Genomic DNA, 13,779 nt, shown 5'->3' on the forward strand with positions numbered 1-13,779 from the left:
ATTGACACGAGGGACATGGCTAGGTGCAGTTTCAAAGTTTTTACTCACTGTTAACCTGTATGCACAGGTGCCCGCTTGGTGCCATGATCTTCGGGTGAGGGGTCCAGCCAACTCCCAGGCAGATCGGGAGACACCTTTCCAGGACTCCCTTTTATGTTTGCCTTTCCTCTGGCCGTCTCACTGCGCTGATTGTCACTTCTTTTACTTTGCGCCTTCACAACCAGTGTCCATAAGCCAGCAGTCGCGGACCTTGTCGGGCGACGTGGGTCAGGCCCCGGGATCCTCTATGGCTACCTTTTCAAGGAAAAGTTCTGGATGTGGCTGAGGCACTTACAGTCAGCTCAGCCTCTGGCTTGCTAGGTGAGCCTTGCAGTTCTCCACTAGTCTCAGGACCGGCTCCCCCACTGCGACCTGGTCCCTCCAGTACTGCATACGGGCCCAAGAGTGGCTTCCGCACTTCCCGTTCCCCAAGGACCCCTTCTCCCTGTCTAGGAGCTTCCTTCAGATGTTCTTCACGCTTCTCGAACCCTCGATCTTCCTACGTCAGTCCTGCCTCTCCGCTGTTCCGCCACCGATTGACTGACTCTTTCTAGAACAGTCTTCTTACCTCAGCACTAACTCCTCCCACTAACTATCACTGATTGGATGCCCTCTCTCACACCACTCACTAAGCTCCGCCCCTTCTCTACCTTTCCCATTCACCTACCAACACCCTTTCTTAGCCAGCCTGGGATGAGGCCATCCTCCCGAAGGGTACACCCAGGTGCCCTGACTGAACTAGTGTGTGTTGCATGCATGTGTTGGCATCCTGGGTGGTGCTCCCTCCTTACCTGAGTGTGGGATACCACATCTCTGGATGAGGTGCAGTACCTCTGTGGCGACTTTACCCTCAGGGGCGCCACATATAGATGCCCCAGGTCCTCCTTTAATGTATAGATGCCCCAGCCGCTCTTGTGATGTATATGCCTCCAGCCCCTTCTGTGATGTATATGCCCAATGTCTCCTGTGATGTATTTGCCTCCAGCCACTCCTGTGATGTATATTCCCAAAGCCCTTCCTGTAATGTGTAGATGCTCCAGCTCCTCTTGTGATGTATAGATGCTACAGCTCCTGTGATGTATATGTACTACTCGACTTCTTTTCAAAATTCATTCAAAGAGTCGCCTGTCCTCCAGATCGATGCAAACTTGGAAAACTTAGTGAGTAGTATCATCATTACCACCTAACATTACAGCCGCACCAAAGAAAAGTAGTCCCAGACATCACATTAGTGGTCAGTTAATTAATTGCTTGAACAAATCTAGCATGGTAAATTTCAAGTTGATAATTTTGTGTGGCTCCCGAATGATTTAATAAATATCCAAATGGTCACTGGCAGAAAAAAGGTTCCTCACCCCTACTTTAAAGGGTAGCTAACATCTTGGTGTCACCGGACACCTTGAGGTCTTGTGGTGACTATACTAGGTCATCAGTGGCGTAGCTACAAAGTTATGGGGCCCGGTGCGAACTTTCAAATGCCCCCCCAACCCGGGCTGCCACTAGGAATTTCAGGGCCCCTTACTGGCAAAATTTTTGGGGCCCTCTTGAGACCAGCCCAGGCTCCATCCCTCGAACTGTCCACAGCCCCGCTGCTCCCATAACTCCACCCCCAGATAGAGAATGAAAGGAGTGGAGGACAGGTGTATGACTTGCTACACCATAGAATATAATGTTGCCCCCCATATTATATAACTCAGCCTCCCCCATATAATATAATGTACCCCCATGGTATATAACACAGCCGCATAGTATATAGCACAGCACCACATGGTATAGAGCACAGCCCTGCATGGTAGACAGCACAGCCCCACATGATATCCAGCACAGCACCCCCATGTTATACAACACCACATGGTATACAGTCCTCCATGGCATGCAGCACAGCATGTCCCAATGGTATACAGCACCACATAGTATACAGCACAGCACCCCCCATGGTATACAGCACCACATGGTATACAGCACAGCACCCACATGGTATACAGCCCTCATAGTATACAGCACAGCACCCCCCATGGTATACAGCCCCGCATGGTATACAGCACAGCACCCCCCATGGTATACAGCACCCTCCCATGGTATACAGCACCCCCCATGGTATACAGCAGTGCATGGTATACAGCACAGCACTCCCATGATATACAGCACAGCATGGTATACAGCCCCCCATGGTATACAGCACAGCACCCCCCATGGTATACAGCCCCCATGGTATACAGCACCATATGGTATACAGCCCCCCCGCATAAAGCACAGCACCCCCCATGGTATACAGCACAACATCCCCCCATGGTATACAGCACAACACCCCCCCATGGTATACAGCCCCCCATGGTATACAGCACAACACACCCCATGGTATACAGCCACTCATGGTTTACAGCACAGCACCCCCCATGGCATACAGGACAACACCCCCCATGGTATACAGTCCCCCATGATATACAGCACAGCACCCCCCAAGGTATACAGCACAACACCCCCATGGTATACAGCCCCCCATGGTATACAGCACAACACCCCGCCATGGTATACAGCACAGCACCCCCCCTGAGAATGCCCCCACAGTCCTAGCTGTACTAACTGTTGCATTAAAAAAAACCTCTCTCCTCACCTTCTCCTCGTGCCTGCGCTGCTGGCTGCTCCAGTCTCCTGCTCTGCCTGATACACAGCGGGTGCGCAATGACGTCATCACGCACCCGCTGTGTGTCAGAGGCAGAGCGGGGAATGATGGGAGAGGGAGCATCAGCTGATGCTCTCTCCTCCATCATTGCTGTGGCGGCGGGGGGAGTCGGCGCTGACATAGTGCCTCTCTGACACCCCCCTCCTGCCAAGCCTGCCCCGCCGCTGGGGCCCAATGCGGGCCCCCTCTGCTCATAGGGGCTCCATATGCCAGTCAGGGCATTAATGCCCTGACTGGCGGCCCTGGGGCCCAGGCCCCTAAGCACTCAAGGGCCCCCGTCGCAGCTGCGACCCCTGCGACCGGGGATGTTACACCCCTGTAGGTCATGCATTGGTGTCATAAGGGAAACTACACAGTATCAGACAGGTGGTTTTAATATTCTGGCTGATCAGTGGATGTTAGACTGGATACTTTGTTCGGCATAAATTCGGCATTGACCTTCAGAGTCTCTGTGTCTCATTGACTGAACACGTTTTGTTCTGAATTTATTGACCCAGCGATTGTTGTTTTTACCTGGCGTCTATTGATTAATCTAATGTGTCTATGAATGTCAACAGCGCGCACTTAACAGGCTCTTAAAGGGCGTAAAATTCAAAGGACATTTCCAAAAACATTGAAGATGAAGAAGACTACCTACGTAGCTCATTACAGTCGTCGGGTAATGCCGAGCTTCTTGAGTCATGCTCCACTACATTACACGCGTGGAGGATGCGGGTCACATCAATACTATCACTTTTTCTTCTCATTTCATCTTGGGGACTTTGAACCATGTTGCTGCTTCTTTTTACATAGATTTTAATTAAAGTGACCTGTCGGCCTCAGCCCAAAACTGCACTGGAGTCCGTAAAAGGATCGCTACTTCAAGTCTGATTGTCTCTTAATTGTGCCACTGTAGATAGACGCAGGTTTGTGTGTTCCCATTGTGCTCCCAGTAACAGGTTGCGCCGGGTACGTCTCATGCTTTGAAGCAAACAAAAGGAGAGAAAGGGGATTCTGAACAATTTGTGTTCCAGGATCGTGCACGACTTTCCAAACACCTTGATCGGCATATTCATTCACTCGCACCACTCTGATGATCCAAGAACTGCACTTGAGTGGGATTTTCTAAATAAAAGTGTTTTTTCTGCATAATGCTGCCATACAGTATTTGCACCGATGTATTGTAGGTTTTATATTGCCCCCATAAGTAGATCTGCAAATTTAGTTTTTGAATTAATATGAATAAAATAGATCAATAAACGTCTTATTGTGTAGCTTAGGGAATAATTGGTAGATTTCTGGAAGTCTACGATGCTTTAAGGATTAGTGACCATGCACCTTCAATACTTGTCAGCCAAATGCTCATTAAAAGGAATCTGTCACCAGGTTTTTTCTAACTAATCTGACAACAGCATTATGTAGAGACCGAGACCCAGGTTCCAGTGATGTGTCACTTACTAGGCTGCTAAGTTTTGTTTTGTTAAAAACATGTTTTTTTAACCCTTTACTATTCTAGGGTTAATGATGGATAAGTGTCTTATTGACACTTCTCCATTATTAACCCAGCTTAATGTCACCTTTCAATAGCAAGGTGACATTAACCCATTATTATTAAACCCATGAGCCACCGCTAATGGCCATGGGAATAGAGAGGCTAAGTGTCAGAAAAGGTGCATCTTACAGATGCGCCTTTTCTGGGGTGGCTGGGGGGCAGATTTTTTTTTTAACTGGGGGGAGACAAAAACAATAGTCCCTCTCTAGGCTATTAATATCTGCCCACACTCACTGGCTTTCCCTCTCTGGCGGAGAAATTCCTGCAGGAGCCCATGCAATTTTTTTCAACGAATTTACCTGTTAATTTAACACCTACATGTCCAAAATTTTACACACATACCCTAATCTAATTATTAGTCAAAGACATATAAACTCAAAAATATCTTCCGGATCCACTCATTCCTCAACCACAAAAACACTAGTGAATGCTTTTATCATCTCCCACCTCGACTACTGCAACCTCCTCCTCTCTGGCCTCCCCTCTAGCACTCTGGCACCACTCCAGTCCATCCTACACTCTGCTGCCCGACTAATCCTCCTGTCTCCCCGCTACTCCCCAGCCTCCCCCCCTATGCCAGACCCTTCACTGGCTTCCTATTGCCCAGAAGCTCCAATTCAAAACCCTAACCATGAAATATATAGCCATCCACAACCTGTCTCCTCCATACATCCATGACATGGTCTCCAGGTACCTACCCGCACGCAAACTTCAATCATCTCAAGATCTCCCTCTCTACTCTCCCCTTATCTCTTCTTCCCACAACCGCATACAAGACTTATCCCGTGCTTCCCCCATACTCTGGAACTCTCTGCCGCAACACATCAGACTCTCACCATCAACGGAAACCTTAAAGAAGAACCTGAAGACCCACCTGTTCCGACAAGCCTACAGCCTGCAATGATCCTCAGTCTACTGAACCACCGCATGACCTGCTCTACCCTCTCCTACTGTATCCTCACCCATCACTGTAGACTGTGAGCCCTCGCGGGCAGGGTCCCCTCTCCTTATGTACTTGTGTGTCCCTTGTCTTACACATGTTTATTATACTTGTCTATATTTCCCCTTTTCACATGTGTATATATATATATATATATATATACCTCAATGACATGAAATTATTCGCAATTATCAAGACTCCCTCAATAAAGGAGTGGTTCTGCAGGTGGGGACCACAGACCACATTTCAGAACCAATGCTTTCTGGCTGATGTTTTGGTCACTTTTGAATGTTGGTTGTGTTTCACACTCGTGGTAGCATAAGACAGACTCTACAACCCACTCAAGTGGCTCAGGTAGTGCAGCTCATTCAGGATGGCACATAAATGCGAGCTGTGGCAAGAAGGTTTGCTGTGTCTGTCAGCGTAGTTAGTGTCCAGAGGCTGAAGGCGATACCAGGAGACAGGCCAGTACACCAGGAGATGTGAAGGGTGCCATAGGAGGGCAACAGTCCAGCAGCAGGACCTCTACCTCAGCCTTTGTGCAAGGAGGAACAGGAGTAGCACTGCCATAGCCCTGCAAAATGACCTCCAGCAGGCCACAAATGCGCATGTGTCTGTACAAAAGGTTAGAAACTGACTCCATGAGGATGGTCTGAGGGTGGGGGTTGTGCTTACAGCCCATTACCGTGCAGGACGCTTGGCATTTGCCACAGAACACCAGGACTGGCAAATTCACCACTGGCACCCTGTGCTTTTCACAGATGAAAGCAGATTCACACTGAGCACATGTGACAGACGTGACAGAGTCTGTAGACGCTGTGGAGAGCGATATGCTGCCTGCAACATCCTTCAGCATGACTGGTTTGGCAGTGGGTCAGTAATGGTGTGGGGTGGCATTTCTTTGGAGGGCCACACAGCCCTCCATGTGCTCGTTAGAGGTAGCCTGACTGCCATTAGGTACCGAGATGAGATCCTCAGACCCCACGTGAGACCATATGCTGGTGCGGTTGCCCCTGGGTGCCTCCTAATGCAGGACAATGCCAGACCTCATGTGGCTGGAGTATGTCATCAGTTCCTGCAAGATGAAGGCATTGAAGCTATGGACTGGCCCGTCCGTTCCCCAGACCTGAATCCGATTGAGCACATCTGGGACATCATGTCTCGCTCCATCCACCAACGTCACGTTGCACCACAGACTGTCCAGGAGTTGGCGGATGCTTTAGTCCAGGTCTGGGAGGAGATCCCGCAAAAGACCATCTGCCGCCTCATCATGAGCATGCCCAGGCATTGTACAGTAGGGAGGTCATACAGGCACGTGGAGGTGACACACAATACTGATCAATACTGATCATCTTTTCCTTGTCATGAGGCATTTCCACTGAAGTTGGATCAGTCTGTATTTTGATTTTCTAGTTTGATTTTGAGTATCATTTCAAATCCAGACCTCCATGGGATATTCATTTTGATTTACATTAATAATTGATATGTTTGAATGTTCTGAACACATTCCACTATGCAATGAATAAAAATTTGCAACTGGAATATTTCATTCAGAGATATCTAGGATGTGGTATTTTAGTGTTCCATTTATTTTTTTGAGCAGAGTGTGTATATATATATATATATATATATATATATATATATATATATATATATACTGTTTATGTATTCTATGTGTATATAACTATTCTTTCTATTCTTTATTAAACCTGCCAGGGTGATTTTACTGTATCGCAAAATGAATTGCCGGCTTTTGTTAAAGGACACCGGAGCATATTTCTCGCAAGTCACACTTGTGGTCCGTGTGTAATCTGTTCTTTTCTTGCACCCATAGACTTGCATTGGCGAGTCGTGTCCAATAATCGGTGACAATCGCTGCATGCTGTGATTTTCTCAAGCCGTTAAAAACGGGCAAGAAAAAATCGGATGATGGGAGCTGCCCCATAGATTAACATTGGTCAGAGTGCTATGCGATTTTTTTATCACATAGCAGTCGCCCATTTTTCTCGCTAGTGTGACCCCGGACTTAGAATTACTGTGTAATCAGAATTTTTTTTTATAGATTTTTTTCTTCAGTTTTTCCATATCACCATATTAACAAGAAAAATCAGAAATCTAGCAAAACCTGCAGACAGATCCTATTTAATAGATAGTGATATGGAAACTTGTAAATTATAACAATTTGGATGACTTTGGTGTAACGTGTCCAATATTCTCTCTATATTATCTAGAATAGTGATGAGACTGAAGATGACACATCTGGCTGTGTAGAGTAGGTAGGATTTGAATGGTGACTTCACAATGTTAAAGGGGTTGTTCGGGACTTTAACATTGATGGGCTATCCTTAGGATATGTCATCAGTGTCTAATTGGTGATGGTGCGACACCCTGCTTCCCCGCTAATCTGCAGAGCTCTTTCAACTGTGAAACCTTTCATGATAATAAGCTGATAGTGAAATGTTTAATATAATATCCCTGGTGGTCTAGGGTAGTGAAGCCTTTCATGGTAATATGCTAGGTAGTTTAGATAGTGAAATGATTAATGTAACATCCCAGGTGGCCAGGGATAATGAAACCTTTCATGGTAATATGCCAGGTGGTCTAGATAGTGAAATGATTAATGTAATATCCCTGGTGGTCTAGGGTGGTGAGGCCTTTCATGGTAATATGCCAGGTGGTCTAGATCGTTAAATGATTAATGTAACATCCCTGGTGGCCTAGGATAATGAAGCCTTTCATGGTAATATGCCAGGTGAGAAAGCGACCAGTACAGATGCGAAACGTGCGTCGGGGCTCATTACCTCCCACCCTGGTGTCCCCGCATGACAAAGCCCTTTTGGTAAACCTCTAAGAGCCACTTTGCCTTTTTTTGCTCTATTTAGGCCTCTCTTTTTTGATACTTTATATCTTTGGCTTACCTTACCCCATCTATATAGCCAACCATATTTAGGTTACATATGCTCTGGCCAAATTTATGGGTACGGGTTACCATGCATGGTGATTTTATCTCCCCATCTTTTGTCTGTTTCGTAATTTTTTGCTATCATGTTGTATATTTACGGTATATGTCATTATGATTAAATAAAAGTGTTATACCTTTAGGGTATGTGCACACACTGCAGATTCACCTGCGGGTTTTTTCCTGCGGAACCGCAGGTAAAACCGCAGGTAAAGTGACCTGTGGTTTTGCTGTGGTTTGGCCTGCGGTTTGACACCTGGACAATGGAATAGGTGGCAAACCGCAGCAGAATCCGCAGAAACACGGTTTGGCCTGCGGTTTGACACCTGGACAATGGAATAGGTGGCAAACCGCAGCAGAATCCGCAGAAACAATTGACATGCTGCGGAAATAAAACCGCAGCTTTTCCTCAGGTAAAAAACCGCAGCGTGAGCACTGCGGTTTTTAAAACCCATAGGCTAACATGGTAAAGTACCATGTCTGCGGAAATGCTGCAGTTCTGCAGGGCCAAAACCGCAGCAAAACCGCAGCAAAACCGCAGCGTGTGCACATGGCCTTACAAAGTTTCTGATCAACTACTCCCTTTTTTCTCCTATTATTTAATATGCCAGGTGATCTAGAAAGTGAAATGATTAACGTAATGTCCCTGGTGGTCTAGGGCGGTGAAGCCTTTCATGGTAATATGCCAGGCGGTTTAGATCATTAAATGATTAATGTAACATCCCTGGTGGCCTAGGATAATGAAGCCTTTCATTGTAATATGCCAGGTGGTCTAGATAGTGAAATAATTAACGGAATGTCCCTGGTGGTCTAGGGTGGTGAAACTGTTCATGTTAATATCCCTGGTGGTCTAGGGTGGTGTAGCAATGAAACAACCCTGATGGACTAGAATAGTGAAAGTGTTCATGCTAATATCCTTGGTGGTCTGAAAGGTTAGAGGGTTAATCATAGCGCCCCTGGTGGTCTAGGGTTGTAGAGCGGATTTGAAGTAACTTTCCTGGTGGTTTATGTTGATGATCGTTTTAGAAGAAACAACTGGTTGGGTTAATAAATTGGTTTGTTATTACAGATGACTTAGTGTTAAGAATAAGGGGCAGCCATGAATTCTGCCAATGAGTGCTCCAGCCAGGAGAATGTGTTGGCAGATGAGCACAATAAAACACCAACAATATTATAACAATTTTGACCCAATTTACAGCTGATCATATGCATGAGAAACTCAAGTGACTCCAAAAAATTTGCAAAAAAAAAAGTAAATTCTTTTGTCTCCTGAATAATTTGCTTGTTGCCATAGCTTTTTTTTTTTTTTTTTTAATAAAATCAATCACTGTGAATTTTTTGCTTTTACAGAAAGAAATTGGAATGTGATGCTACAATAGTAAAAAAAAAAGTTCAGTTTTAGGAGTGGGAAGGACGCAATATTGGTAAAAATTCCGAGAGATAATGATGGAGGAAGTTTATACTGTAACATAAAGAGTTACAGTAAATAAGCAATTAAAACTTGCCTTTTTCTCCTTCCAGGATGGGAGTCTGTGCTCGGCTGGGTAGAAAGCTGCATCACGAGTGTGACCGAGAGAATCCATTATTGGCTGAAGTCCACAAGCAAATGAAAAACTAATGAAAAGACTTCAGGAGCCAGTGAGGGAGCGGTGACCTTCCCAAAGCTTCTTAAAGGTCATTAGAAAATAACATTCTTTCTTTTTTTTTTTTTCTTATACGGTCTGGAAGGCTAGAACAGGGCAGCCCTGCGGGATCTCAGGTGTGTCGGTGAGCAGGTCTCTCATGCACTCATCCCTAGACAGAATTTCTGTATCCTGATAGTTTGATGCATAAACCATGCTTTATCTGCGATGCAAAATGCAAAAGATATTGTAAAAGGTTAAAGTCTAGTGATCTGGAGGAAGCGATCTGTATCTGTGCCATGTTTAGGGAATCTTAGGTATATTAGAAAGTAGCATGAACCTGGTATTGTGGATTTGGTGGTCCGACCCAAGCTTCGACCCATCCATTAACCATCCCTTACCCTCCTTTTCCATTCCTCCGTCGCCATCCATCCAATAAAACTCTGACATTTACCGTAGTTGGATAATTTGTCTACAACAGACTTTTATTAACAAATACATCACAGCTTTAAAAATTTGAACAATAGAGTAAACTGGGTAATGTCCTAGAAGCTACCAAACCTTTGGTGATTGCCAAAAACTGACCTAATCCATTATAATTACTCCCAGCCATGATCCATCAGGCTCAGAAGCACCATAACCCCAAAGGTTCCTTTTCCATTGACCGACTCACAGAGACCCCTCTCTGGAGTCCCCAAAAATCACCAAACCAACTGAGCAATTTTTTACAATTAGTACCCCCTCCCTACATATCACCAGATTTCACAATACAAGCTGCATACATTTAGTAAAAAGATCCTTTAGACCTGAAGAAGACGGTGTACTTGCTTTGAAAATCCACATTTGCATGGCTGTGTAATGCTTTTTTTTTCATTTAAGCTCAATCTACGCTTATCTATCCTGATTGTCAGCTCCTCAGTGTCCTTCCTTCCCGCTGCTGAAATCACGCTCAGTACAAGCTGCAACTGTTGGTCTGTCTGGGTAGGCGGAGATGGAATACACTTGGACTTGTAAGCTCCACAACTCTGTAGCCCATCTCACAGCCATTCTGATATAGGTTGTCATAGTAAATACACCAGTCTCATCATGTCTGAGAGATCTATGTCTAAATGTATACAGTTTGCATTGTTCGATCTGTTGACAGAACTGCCAAGTAGACTACCAATTCTCTCAGCTGTTCCAGTCAGTCCCGTAGACTTTGGAGCAGCACTCTCTTTATACGCCTCGTCACAATAGTTGGGCATAGATTCTGGATGTAAGTAGAAACATTTTTATTCAGTGCCAGAAATAAAAAAATATTGTAAATAAAGAATTGAAGCACAAAGTATATTACGAATAAGCAGGTCTTCTTAATTTTGCAAAGATTAAAGGAATATTATAGGTTATATTGTGTTATATATTCAAAGAACACAAGAGACAGAAGTCACGACAGACACTCCGCGCTAGGTTTAATTAGTTTATCCATAATGTTTTTTAAACTTATCCAAAACTGTGAATTCTATTTATTAGTCTTTGAGCTGAAGGAGCGATCAACTGATCGCCACCGATCCAGGTCCCAAAACTCCTGTGTAGTTGGTAGTGTAGTGGCCTCTACAGGGCAATTTTGGTATTACATCAGATGAATAACCATTCATGTTATACACATCCACCTTACTAATGGTTTTCCTGATGTAATGACCCCTTTAAATCTTTCCAGGTCTTTAGTTTAAATTACAGCTTTCAGCATATGTGAGACCAATTCATGGAAACCCTTGGTTAAAGTATCAATCGAAATATAGTCCAGTAAGAAAACTAATAGGGATACTGGGTCTGTCTGGTGATAGCTTTCAGCTTTGGAGTTCAGAAACTTTCTGAATGTTATTCATGTTTCATGGTGTGTGATGGGCGATCATAATCTTAATTAATCATATTTTAGGCGCCATGAATACTAAATAATTTATTTAGAAAAAGCAGCCAAGCGGGGGCCAATAAAGCAATGGCAATTCAAGTCTCTCCTGGTTTTCATGCCGCTACACAATTCACAATGTAATCTCCTCTGCACACTGTGCCCAGTCCTCAACCTTTGGTTCTTCAGGCACTTAGAGAATAATCTTTGCTTTCAGTCCTATTTAAATGAAAACTTAAAATACAGGAAACTAGAGACGTCCCCGGCGCCGGTATAGGAAACTCCTATGGGTGGCTGTAACTTATTTAGGGCCACCATTAAACTGCCCTCAGCATATAACATAAAGCGCCAAGTGCAGACCTAGAATTAGAATTTTATCTATAAAAAAAGTTTATAATTATTTATTTAATTTATATAATTTTTATAACTTCTTTCAAAGTATAATTCAACTTCAATACCCATGAAATAATCACTTTTTAATTTTTTTTTTTTATTTATGTATTGTGCCGTTCCTCTGTCATTCCTCATGGAAGTGTATGAATACATTGACAACTGGATGAAATTATTCCCCTTTTTCCTTTCTACACCAATACTCACACCACCCATTAATAAAATAAAGGTAACACCCTGCTTCCACTTTATTACAGGAGGAGTAGCAGAGGAAAGGTTTGAAGCTGAGATCTAACAAAAGATGCACAGACTAGTTTTAATTGATAGAAAATGAAATTTATTAAAAATGTCTGGGTAGCCCCTAGTTATGTTCCCACCATTGTGTCCAAAAATGTATCTGCATAGATAAATTGCTTTATACAAGTAACATTTTATAATGAGAGAAATCTCTTATAGCCTAGTCAGGAGTTAAATGGGCCATTGCTAACATTCCTGGTGGTCTAGCAAGGTTAAAGGGTTCATGGTATGTATTTGGCATATTTAGGGTCTGGGTCTGAAAATATAGTCTAGGAAAAAAAAGGGGGTTACTGTTACCATGCTTGATGATTTGTAGAAGAGAATGAGTTATTGTCTGTAGTCCTGGTGGTCTAGATAAGTGAAAGCATTATTATCAACATCCCTGGTGGTCAAAGGCAGAGTGAGGTCCATTTCTGCAATTTTTGGAGTCTAGTGCAGTAAAGAGGTAAGTGTTTGTATCCCTGATGGTCTTGGGCAGAGGATGAGTTACTGCTTACTTTCCTAGTGGTATAGTACATTGCACAGAAAATGACCTTTATCCCATGGTCTAAAGCAGAGATGGGAAATCTGCTATATTCCCTGGTGGTATACTGCATTGTGGAAACTATAATCTGTATCCCAGGTTGTCTAGGGCAGAGAAGAGATTTTTGTCTGGTTCCCTTGTAGATGAATGCATTGAACAGGCTATGATTTCTATCTCTTGGAGTCTAATGCTGAGAAGAGGATTTTCACTACGCTCATATCATGATCCAGTCCAGAGTTTGTTTTCTGCTGTCTTCTCTTTGGACTGGTCATGTGGGGATTAATGCCTCGTTCTGGAGTGGGCTGGGCTATTTCAGTCCTCTGCAGCCTGCAGGCCAGCGTCCACTATACTGCAAGCTTCCAAGCTAGTGCCTCTGACCTGTATTCCTTTAGTGTTCCTCCTGCCTCCTGATTACCTGGACTTGTGTATGACCCGGCGTGCGCTCTAGACTCTGCTTCTGGTTTTCCCGTTTCTGATACCATGCTTTCCGACTGGCTTTTGACCCTTTAGCTTGTACCCTGACAACGGCTTACGTCTTACGTTTCTGATACCACATTCCTGGTAGGTCCTGACTTCTCGCTCGTCCCTGACTATGCACTTGCTTTCTCCCTTGGTATCTCTGCTCCTGACAGTTGCTGACTTTGGCTTGTATGACCACTCTTTCATTAGCTGTGACACCTGTGCTGTTGCTCTGTGTTACTACGCTGTGTGGGTGTATCTACAACCTCTCTTCCCTCACCATCACCCCCTGGTGGAGGTTGCGTTGTACTACACTGCAGCAGCACGTTACAGTTCACTGGTGGTCTGGTGCATGAAAGAGGCAACAATCTCTATCTCACGATGTCTAGGGCAGAGAAATGGTTTATTCTACATTTCCTGGTGGCATAGTGCATTGAAGATGTTGAATATG

General features: G+C 44.4%; 1 protein-coding gene across 3 annotated transcripts in view; it reads left to right on the top strand.

Moving 5' to 3' along the window:
- Positions 1-13,779, top strand: part of LOC141052124 (leucine-rich repeat and fibronectin type III domain-containing protein 1-like protein) — an 884,877-nt gene that overhangs the window by 361,747 nt on the left and 509,351 nt on the right. For all 3 annotated transcript variants that reach the window (XM_073549344.1, XM_073549346.1, XM_073549345.1), the window contains exon 2: positions 9,674-9,826. The gene's annotated coding sequence lies outside the window, so the exon portion shown is untranslated. The remainder of the gene's footprint in view (positions 1-9,673; positions 9,827-13,779) is intronic.

This window comes from Dendrobates tinctorius, unplaced genomic scaffold (genome assembly GCF_039654945.1).
Source record: "Dendrobates tinctorius isolate UK_male_01 unplaced genomic scaffold, ASM3965494v1 ptg000158l, whole genome shotgun sequence".
In the NCBI taxonomy this organism is placed as follows: domain Eukaryota; kingdom Metazoa; phylum Chordata; class Amphibia; order Anura; family Dendrobatidae; genus Dendrobates; species Dendrobates tinctorius.